Here is a 10,652-nt window from a genome sequence, read left to right as displayed (position 1 = left end):
TTCAGTGCCCGGTTCCATTTTCTAGAGACTTCACCATAGTGCCCTTATCCCAGTCCACACACAGAAGGGTGGGTAGACAATGAAAAATCAAATATCTACAAGATATATTATTTGGAAAAGTGTTTGTTGTTGTTGTTGTATTTTGTTTTGTTTTGTTTACAAATGGAGCAAGAGAAGGTAGCAATTAATCTACTGTGAACATATTTGGGACCGCAAAATTTACCAGCAGGACCTAATTTCCCCTTGGTTAGCATAATAGAGACCAAAGACAAGAGGATTATTCTTAGAGGGAGAAAAATCTAGTTCTGTGTTCTGTGACACGGGGAACTTCACTCTTAACTATCTAGAGATTTTTAGTCGCTATAACAACATGAGTGCAATTTAATCTTGTTCAATTTTTCTGTGGATAAACATTTTTTCCAAAAGGACGTTAACTTATCCAACACAGACACAACTCCTCACAAAATGCCAGTGACAGGAGCAATTACCATCCATGCTCTTTGCACTAAAATAGTGGAACCTCGTGGGCAGGACACTGAGAATGAAAACCTGGTTGTAACTGGGACAGAGAACACATTTTGCTTCACACAAAGTGAAACTCCTACATTCAAACTGTCTTGTTAAAGTGCTTCATGGCAGAGTGTTGTTGGCCAATTTACATGGCATTTGGATTTGAAGTTATATGCCATTTGGGGAAGATTACTATAATTAGAAAAATGGCCTAATTACTTTTCTGGCAACAGTGAAGAAAGAGAACAGACTTTTCGGCTTATGGAGACAAGTCCTTGAGAAACCTCAAAAGGTTTTGGGATCCTGTTTGACAGGAAAGAATATCTCATCTGAACTTCTTGGATCTGTTAAAAACCAAGCTTTTTTTTTTTTTTTTGAAAAACCAAACCACAAGACAGGGAGAAAGAAAGAAAACACACACACACACACATACACACACACAGAAAGCAAGAAAAATACTCCTTCCTATTGGATTTTGAAACAGAGATGACAGGAACAGTCTTTTTCGCTGTGCTGCAAGCTTCATCTGCCAGTCCTTGTAAGAAGCACAAACAGGAAATGATGGGCATGAGAGGGAAAAGTGTGGATTCTCAATGACAACACTTGGAAGATGGTTCCACATGAACATCGTTTGATGGCTTTGTCTGCTTCAACAGCAAAGAACATAACGTTACAACTTCAGTGGTTCAAAGAGAAGCTTCTATTATTTGAGTCATCAAGTTAACACTTATGATAGAAAAGGCAAAGTCATACTAAGTTCCTCCTTTTCTGTGCTGAGAGAGGGAGACAAGGCTGCACTGAACTGAACACCCATTCTCCTGGCCTCCGTCTTACAGGACGCTGCCTTTCGCCTGAGGAAAAGTACAACAGTGAGAGCTTTGTTAGAGGAAAATGACCCAAGGCTTTTGCTATTTAGACTCTATTTCCTGAACTCAGCAATTGGAAAACCTGCACTCGATCAACCATGTCTTCACAAAAATACAATTTAAAACTGTCATGAATTTTTTTTTTAATGTAAGGGTAAAATCAGGATAGTGAAATAACTTCAAAACGTGCATTTTGAGGGGAGAGAGGCGAGAGTGGTGTCTGGGGAGAAGCATAAAGGGTTATTAAATGGTGACTGTTTTTCAAGTCATGAGCTGTCTAATGAAAATGTTCCCTTGGTCAACGTGGCTCTTGTTATACTGTTTCCTATCATTACTATCATCCCCAAAGTTCCCCCACCCCACTTCCAAGGCACTTTATGTGACACAGAAAGGGGAAGCTGATTTCAGGATGTGTTAAAAGTGAAGGGGCAGCCCCATCCGTCCTTCACCTGTCTTAGAAGAGTCCCCATAGAAAGGCCCCTTTAATCTAGAATCTCAGAGTTTGTTTTTCTTCAACAGCCTAAACGGAAAATGGAAATACATATAAAAATACTGCCCCCTCCTATAGTGGTTTTGGATCTTGTCCAATTTCAGCCTGGCCTTTAAAGATCATCTGTCGAATTGTTTCTTACTTGATGATAAGTTCATACAAGTGAGCATTTTAAAAAGCATGTGTATTGTTCCAACAAGGTTCTCATTAATTTTATCTTCTGGAAAAAAGGATTTGGTGTATGGTATTGCAGCAGTAACCAAGTAAATCTGGTGTTCTTTTGACAATAATCCATTCCTTTGGAAGAAAGGGAAAATCTACCATTACACAACCTAGGTTAATCTTTGGTGTGTATTATGTTAACTATTGGAAATACAACCCTTTAATGTAAGGTATATAACATAGCACATGGGTTCTTTATAAAGACACAGATTAAGAATTCTTTTCAATGAGAGGAATATAGGTCTTTTTAATTAAGCTGCTCTGAACAGAGATGGATCAAGAATTCATCTTGGGTCAAGAATCTAAAACCAAATTCTTATGGATTGAATTAGGTCTCTTCAAAATCCATATGTTGAAGCCCTAACCCTGGTACCTCAAAATGTGACCGTATTTGTATTTGACAGATCTTTAAAAAGGTAATTCAGTTGAAATTAGGCCATTAGAGTAGGCTCTAATACAATCTTTTAAGAGGAGTTTCATTTTTTAATAAAAAAAATTTAATGTTTATTCTTGAGAGAGAGAGAGACAGAGTGTGAGCAGGGGAGGGGCAGAGAGAGAGGGAGACACAGAATCCAAAGCAGGCTCCAGGCTCTGAGCTGTCAGCACAGAGCCCAACATGGGGCTCGAACTCATGAACCGCAAGATCATGACCTGAACCGAAGTCAGATACTTAACCAACTGAGCCACCAAGGAGCCCCAAGAGGAAATTTAAACACACAGAGACATGAGGGATGTACACCACAGAGGAAAGACCACATGAGGATATGGCAAAAAGGTGGCCATCTACAAGCCAAGGAGAGTGGCCTCAATGAGAGAGCAACCCCACTGGCACCTTGATCTTGGACTCCTAACCTCCAGAACTGTGAGAAAACACATTTCTGTTGTTTCCACCACCTAGTCTATGGTTATTTTGCTATGGTAGTCTAAGCAGACTAAGACACAAACCATCAAGTAAAAGCCATAATCTCAAAGCCAGACCCTGGTAGTAGACTGGAGTTGATAACACAAAGAGCTAGTATAAAACAGACAGCAGGAGTAACATCAGGAACACAGGAGAAGAGAGTCAGGCTGCCAAGTGACAGCAAGAGGCAAAAGAAGTAAACATCTTGACTTCCAAGGTATGAAGTGTAAGGTAGGGAGATACAGCTTTTTCCTCTATCAGATGAGGATTCTGTTAAATGCAGTGCTAAAATGTATCAGACTGATTCTGTGATAGAAGGGAGAAGAGCCCCCCAGGCTTGGATTTCATGAGATGTTGGTAAAGCGAGATCTTTTGGTACTGGGAGAGAATTAGGCAAAAGAGGACATAAGTTCTCATTAAGGCATCACTAGAGAAATCTCAATTGTTACAACAGGGATCAAAGCTGATAGAATTATCCCAGGGAGAGGAGGGGGGAGAGAGACAGGGAGAGGGAGAGGGAGAGGGAGAGGGAGAGGGAGAGGGAGAGGGAGAGGGAAAGGGAGAGAGAGAGAGAGAGAGAGAGAGAGAGAGAGAGAGAGAGAAACCAGGGAAGTAAGTGAAATACAAACCTGGTTAGACTAAGAAAGTTCCTAGATTTTTTTTTTTCTGTATCAGGAAGGAGAGCACTTGGTGATTAAGTTTATACTTTCTCACTCCTGAGTCTGTGAAATTTCTTTCATCTACACAATATCTGAAACCTCTTCTCAGAGGTATATTTAAGTATGTAATGTAAAATATTTTATTTTTATCTCTTTTCCATTTGACTATGTCTGTATTGCTTACTCCCCAGGCTCATTATTTTATTCTATACCATGTGGACTATTTTTTTAAAAATGCCAAACTCACTACTTCTCTAAGAAGCACAATTTTGAAGCTTGAGGGCTTTTGTTACTGTGCTGTTTTATTTACGACCCTCTCTCAACATTTGGGAATTATAGTAACATGGAATAAGTTCAAATAAGAAGCTTTTGTAATATCAGTAATAAATTCTAATATTTACTAAAATAAATATTTTCCCTTTGTAGTTTAATGCTCCCCCCTCTTTTTTTTTTTTTTTTTTTTTACCAACTACACAGGCAGAATAAAACTCTAACATAGGAGGGCACAGGAGGGCATAACTCACCCCATTTTCAATATTTCAGTTAATAAGTATTACAGAATTAGGCCCAGATTCCCTAGCTTGAAATTCAATGTCCTTCACAATTTGAACCATTGAATCATCCATTTGCTAATGCACACTGAGGTCCTATTATGTGTCAGGTTCTTTCTGCTATTCCCTAGAAAATTCCAGCCAGACTGGTCAACTCCATTGGTTAGAAAAAAACCACATATTTTCCCTTCTCCATGTTTTCTTCACACCCTTGCCTGTCTAGAATGCCTTCCTTCTCCCTTCTGTTTAATTTCTTCTGTTCTTTCAAGGCACAAGTCAAAACTTTTCTCTTCCATGAACCCACTGAGAACTTGCCCAAGCAGAAGCTACTCATTGTCAGAACTATCACTGAGGCTGCAAGTACTGAGAAGGAATGTTTCCTATTCCCTTCTTTGTAACAGAAAAGATGTACTTTGTCAAATAATGTCTAGTTCTTTGAATCATGAGAACTATAAACTAATAAATTAAGGTTTTAGCAGGGAGTTTTTTCAGCCTAAGCAAAGTATCATAGTTTAGGAATAACTATAATCCAAAGACCTAAGTCAAGTAGAGGGCAGTACCAAAGAATATAGAGGAATGTGAAGATTAAGGATAGTCTCCCAGGATTACAGGAACCAGAGTTCACTCTCTGGAAGAAAGGAACAATAAAAGGGGAAGAAATGGGATATTGAGAGCAGTGATGAGCTTTAAGGTCTCAATTCTGCTAAAGACATCATATGACTTTATGTCCCCATAAAGATATCTTTACTATACTTCCCTAAGATACATTCAATCAACCCAGGGAGTTACCATATCAAGTGGATGCCTATAGGCCCAGGATCAAACTTTCATATACATGTCTGATGCAGGCAAGAGCTGAGAAAGCTTAAGGAAGGAATAGATCAATTCTAAATGGGGACAAAGAAAAGGCTTCCCTGAGGAAATCGTATTCAAGTTTGAGAATCCTACTTGATTGGGCGAAACTCAATTTTGAGAGCCCTATTTTCACGTTAGCAGTGTGAGATTCCTTGAGGAGGCCGAATAACCATCAGTGGTAGCGGGAAAATATGAGTGTCATATTAACTTATCTTGATGCCTAATTCTTCTGAAATTAAAAACTCAGAAAGGCATCCATAGCCAGGTCTATTAAAAATAAAGCCTCAGTGACTCACTAATAGTTTCATTCCACTTATTTTGGAAAGTCAATTTTAACAGAAATATTACAAGACAAATATTAAGAGATGGCTTCAGGGCAGCCGGCCTCAGAAATCTGAATCTGCCACTCTCAATACATCAGACATGGCGACTGTTATTCCAACGCAGCCACAGACTTTTTTCACCAGTTATGCTCTGTACTGTCATGGGTCATTGAGTGCAATAGGACACCATGGACGTGTGCATGTGCGCGAGTGTGTGTGCATGCGCACTGGTATGAGATTTGAATCTGAATGCGAACACAATGAACTTCATATGATAGTCCTGAGAAAAGGTAACAAGTCTAACAAAGAACAGTCCTATTCTTCGTTCCTTAGGAGTGTACTGTAACTGTTAAATGACACAGGGATCCAGATGAGCCAGCTCCTGAAACCAAATACACATATTTGGAATTGTTTTTCACAGTCTCCATGCCTACTCCTGGGGTTGCCGAGTCTTCTCAGAACCCTGTTTTCACACACATGAGGGAGGAAAACCACACCACACACAGACTCCAAAATTTACACTGGCTCCTTGTTCAGTTAAGGATCCTTCTTAAATTGCTTTCCTGGTTGTTTTGAATTTTCTTCCTGAACTTCCTCCAGGTCCCTGGGACGCCTTCACCTTTGTCAGCTCCTTCTTCACTCTATGCCTTCAATATCAACCATCAAGACCTGGAGAGCCCTGGTTTCCTGTTCTACCAATAAATCCCTGTCAGTTGAGGCAAGTGCCTGGAGAGAAAGAGAACTCCCCTTACTGTCATTTTTTTCCAGCCCCATTCTTCCTGCATGAACCAACTAAATACTCTTCTCCCAAGAGGTTTTTGTAACATCCCTGCTCCAGATCCATTTGTAAGATTAAGTCCAAATTCATCAGCTACATATAATGGACCCTCCACAATCTGGCACCTAGACCTTATCTACTGCAATTGCTTTTCAGCCTTGAGGCCAATTAGAATCATCTATTGTCCATTCTTTACACAACCATGAGTTTCCCCAATCCTGTTCTTCTGTTCATGCTATTCTAACTGCGGCAACATCTTTCCACTTTCTCTTCACTCAACTAAAGCACAGTTGATTCCAATTATTTGCCGTAGTTATGTTCTATAAAATCACCATGCACACTGAAGGAAGCAATACTGAACCATTGCTCTTAGGAGGAATACAGGGTTAGGTTCCTGTGAGCCTCTGGTCACATTTTTGTCAATCAATCAATACTTAACCTTGTCTGCTTAAAGACACCTTATTTAACATACATTGTTGATTCATTAACATTGAACTCATGGCCAACACCACTATATAACCCATGCCTTAATGAAACTTATGTAACACACATATATTCTCCATAAGGCACATCACAACCTTCCTGCATTCAGGAACACTAGATAGCACTTCAACGCTGCACTTGAGAGCCATTTTTAAAGAGCAAAAGCACCAGCTAAATCGACCGCGAAAAGGACACTTGTTTACAGTGTGAGAGCTGAAGCAAGAAGGCAGAATGTTGCCTTGTTCGACCTCAGCTGGGAACATGCGTGCGTTGGGGGAGCCAAATGTTCAACCACTCTGCTCCTGTCCGTAAATGACTGCAAAAGTGCCACAAGTACCGATTTGGGGGATACAAATAAATTCTAGCAAATAGGCGAATTCTCAATTATGGAATCCAAGAATAACGAGGATTAAATGTATTACCTATTCATCAAGGAAGCCAGAGAGTAGCAGAATTGGTCCTAGACTTTAAGTGGAAAACCTGGGTGTGAGGACTCCTTTCTACCTGGGCAAGTGGTAGCCACGTTTTTGTCTCTCAAGGCCTCAGCTTCCTCAGCTTTAAAATGGCAGTAATAATGTGACACTGAGAAGATGAAGTACGTAAAATCCACCTGTTTCAATAAAGCACTATATATAAATGAGAGGTGGTATGGTACTCCTATCCTCCACAAAAACTTTCTGATTATTCTAGCCCGTCCAATCTGTCTTCCCTGAATTCAGGGTGCTTATTATTTAAAATACTTATCTGTCATTGGACACAGCCTTTTTCATATTTTGTGCTTCCTCAATTCATTAGATTATTTCACTTGTAACGTTTCAAATAGAAGATAAGCTTCTGGAGGGCAAAGAACTCTTTTCCTTTTTTTTTTCTTTTTTTTTCTTTTTGTTAATTTTTTACCGTTTATTTATTATTATTTTTTTAAATATATGAAATTTATTGTCAAAGTGGTTTCCATACCAACACCCAGTGCTCATCCCAAAAGATGCCCTCTTCAATACCCATCACCCACCCCCCATCAGCCCTCAGTTTGTTCTCATTTTTTAAGAGTCTCTTATGAACCAAAGCATAGGAGGGCAAAGAACTCTTAACTGCTTCTCTGTCTCGTTCATCCACACCTGGAGCATTCATAAATGAATGCATGAACGCAAAGCTCACATAGATCATTCCACAGACATCCTGTAGGATCCTGACCGTAGGGGTATGGTTTACACATCAGCAGGCATCTTCATGATACCAGGTTAGGACTCTTAGCATCTGACGGGCAAGCAGTCCGACCAGCAAACTTTTGAGACCTGTTTGCAAAAGAGCTTATCTCTCCCTGTTGACAAACTACCTGGCACTGAACCAAAGCCACTTACATACAAGTTAAGAAAGTTCAGTTACTTTCTGATAGCTCTATGCTTCTGGCTTTGGACGGAGACTAGCCTCAAGCATGCTAAGCCTGGAAGAGCAAATCTTCCCACAGGGCATGTGATCTGCAAACACAACAGAGATTTTTACCCGCCATGAAATTGCTATTTTTTCGGTTGCTGTTTTTTCGGGTTTTTTTTTCCCAGATATACAAGGTTTATAAAATGGTCTCTGATTTAGACTAACGTTTGCATGTTGATTAGAACCCAATAGCCAAACATTCTGATATTCTCCCCTTTTCTAATAACCTAAGCTATTTTCATCCACTTCCAATACCGATTCATAGCAGCCCACAGTTTCACATGATCCCATGTTGGGACTAACTGGAGAGAAGAAAAAAAAGGGACAATATTCAAAGGAAAGCTATCTGTCTGATATAACAGGACAGAACCATATCACACGGGTAGCTTGTGATGTGCTGTTAGCTGCTGGTCTATCCTTATACTTTCTTAGTGATTTACTCAAGGGGCTCTGCTTTGTTTCACTTGCAAACTATTTTAACATTGCTGTGGGTAAACAGAGTGTCACCCGATTTCCCGTCTTCCCTGGGTCATTTTTCCTGGTTATATAAATGTTTGTCTTAATCCTACTTCTTCCTCTGCACTTTTCAAAATGTTTTTCTATGCTTCTAGTCTGCACAGGGTCAGTGTGCTAATTACCAAATGAGACGAAGATGGAAAAGACTCCGTATTCGGGGCCAAATATCTAGGCTACAAGTCTTCAGGCACCATCATGTTTTTTATAACATTTGTTAGTTATCCATCCAGGCACCCTTCACCCTCCCATGTTGTTTCGTACTATTAACTGACAGCTCCAAATGGGCTCTGAGCAGAAAAACTCCATGTGAAGGATCCAGTAATGGCTGTTTCTGTTCTTGTGGTTTTCAGAAGTGGGAAAGACAATATAGTCAGGTATGATTTATCAGCATGTTTTCTTCAGCCCCAAATATGTATACGAGGGAGAGAATTCTCGGTTAAATGTGAATGCTCTACAGCTTTCCCACCATCCGAACTGTGTTGTATTTGGCAAATGGTTTTCTGGAAGGGGAACAACACGTTAAGCTCTGGCCATGACATAGTTTGCGATAAGCTTAACTGAATTCAAGAAGGAGCAAATGATGCCAACTGTTCTTACACTCTTAAAATTTCTCATGCATGGAGTGGGGGAGAAAGTTCAAACAAAGCTTGCATGTTTCAAAAGCAATCTGATACACAAACCCAATTAATTAATCCTGATACTATTCTGAAGTGGTTTTAAAATTATAAACAATCCTCTGATCATGTCCAGAGAGAAATATTTAGACTAAAATATTAACGATTGAAACAGGATAAAAATATGCTATTAAGTTGTGTCCTTTAAATACTTCCTGTTCAACCCCAAAGTGAACAGAAAAATAGAGCATTTTTGCTATAAACTAACATAGTTTATATGTTAAATAGCTGAAATAATCACAGGCATTAAGTTTTCTGTTTCTTTATGGGAACTGCTTATAATTATAAGCCTCCCAGCAGAAGAGTATTTCTACTAAAACTGTTGAATGGTAGAGACTAAAAATTCTATCACCTAAAGTTGAGCAGCTGCCAAATTTTACTCACCTAAGCCCAGCATACCTTTTGCTGAGGGGAATCATTCTAGCCATAAAGAGATAATTCATTCACGAGCAACCAGCCAATACATTCCATTTTATCTATGGAGAGGCTGACACATGAGCTCAAGTTCTGTACGTGGTGAAAAGAAGAAATACTTGGAGAAACTTTTCAGAGATACAGCAGTGACATTTCCAATGATTTTAGAGTATCTTAGAGGTAAGGACAAATACCAAGAGAATGGCACAGGACAGCCTACATAAATTATTCTTTCATTTAGCACTATGATCATGGTACTTGTTATGTCATAAAGAAACTCTCTTAGGGGCGCCTGGGTGGCTCAGTCAGTTAAGCATCCAACTTCAGCTCAGGTCATGATCTCACAGTTCGTGGGTTTGAGCCCCTCACCGAGCTCTGTGCTGACAGCTCAGAGCCTGGAGCCTGCTTGATTCTGTGTCTCCCTTTCTCTGCTCCTCCTGCATTCATGCTTTTTCTCTGGCTCTCAAAAATAAAGTAAAAAAAATTTTAGAAACTCTCTTAGATGTAGGTAAGGAGACAGATGCCAACTCAAACAGGACTTCAGAGGTTCAATAAAGGCCTCTGCTTGTCCTCTGGTCTGCCTCTTATGCCCAAAGAGTACCTTTACAATGAAATTGTAAGGCAGGCAGCTAAAGCGAGAATGAGGACAGGATACCTTTGAGAATCATAAAAATTATAAACTTGTTTCCTATAAAACTGATTATATGCACAATTTCACAGGTGTGAAGGAGTTTTTGAGCTTCATGAAACTCATCTGCAGAATTATAACGATTTATGGACCGCATATTAAGAATCCCAGAAATAGAGGTTCCGGAAGATGGCGGCGTAGGAGGACGCGGGGCTCACAGCGCGTCCTGCCTATCACTTAGATTCCACCTACACCTGCCTAAAGAACCCAGAAAACCGCCAGAGGATTACCAGAAGGGAGTCTCCGGAGTCAAGCGCAGACTAGAGGCCCACGGAAGAGGCACAGGGGAAG

At 40.0% G+C, this 10,652-nt stretch overlaps 1 long non-coding RNA gene across 1 annotated transcript; it reads right to left on the bottom strand.

Annotated features, from left to right (window-relative positions):
* Nucleotides 1–1,192: 1,192 nt before the first annotated feature.
* On the bottom strand, nucleotides 1,193–9,932 carry LOC125918888 (uncharacterized). Its single transcript, XR_007456606.1, has 2 exons — nucleotides 9,644–9,932; nucleotides 1,193–1,361 (listed from the first exon to the last, which is right to left on the bottom strand). It is a non-coding gene; the product is annotated as an uncharacterized LOC125918888 (long non-coding RNA).
* Nucleotides 9,933–10,652: the final 720 nt, after the last annotated feature.

Source organism: Panthera uncia, chromosome B4 (assembly GCF_023721935.1).
Source record: "Panthera uncia isolate 11264 chromosome B4, Puncia_PCG_1.0, whole genome shotgun sequence".
NCBI classification, from domain to species: domain Eukaryota; kingdom Metazoa; phylum Chordata; class Mammalia; order Carnivora; family Felidae; genus Panthera; species Panthera uncia.
Note: the sequence above shows the minus strand (reverse complement) of the source record. Positions and strands in the feature narration are given on the sequence as shown.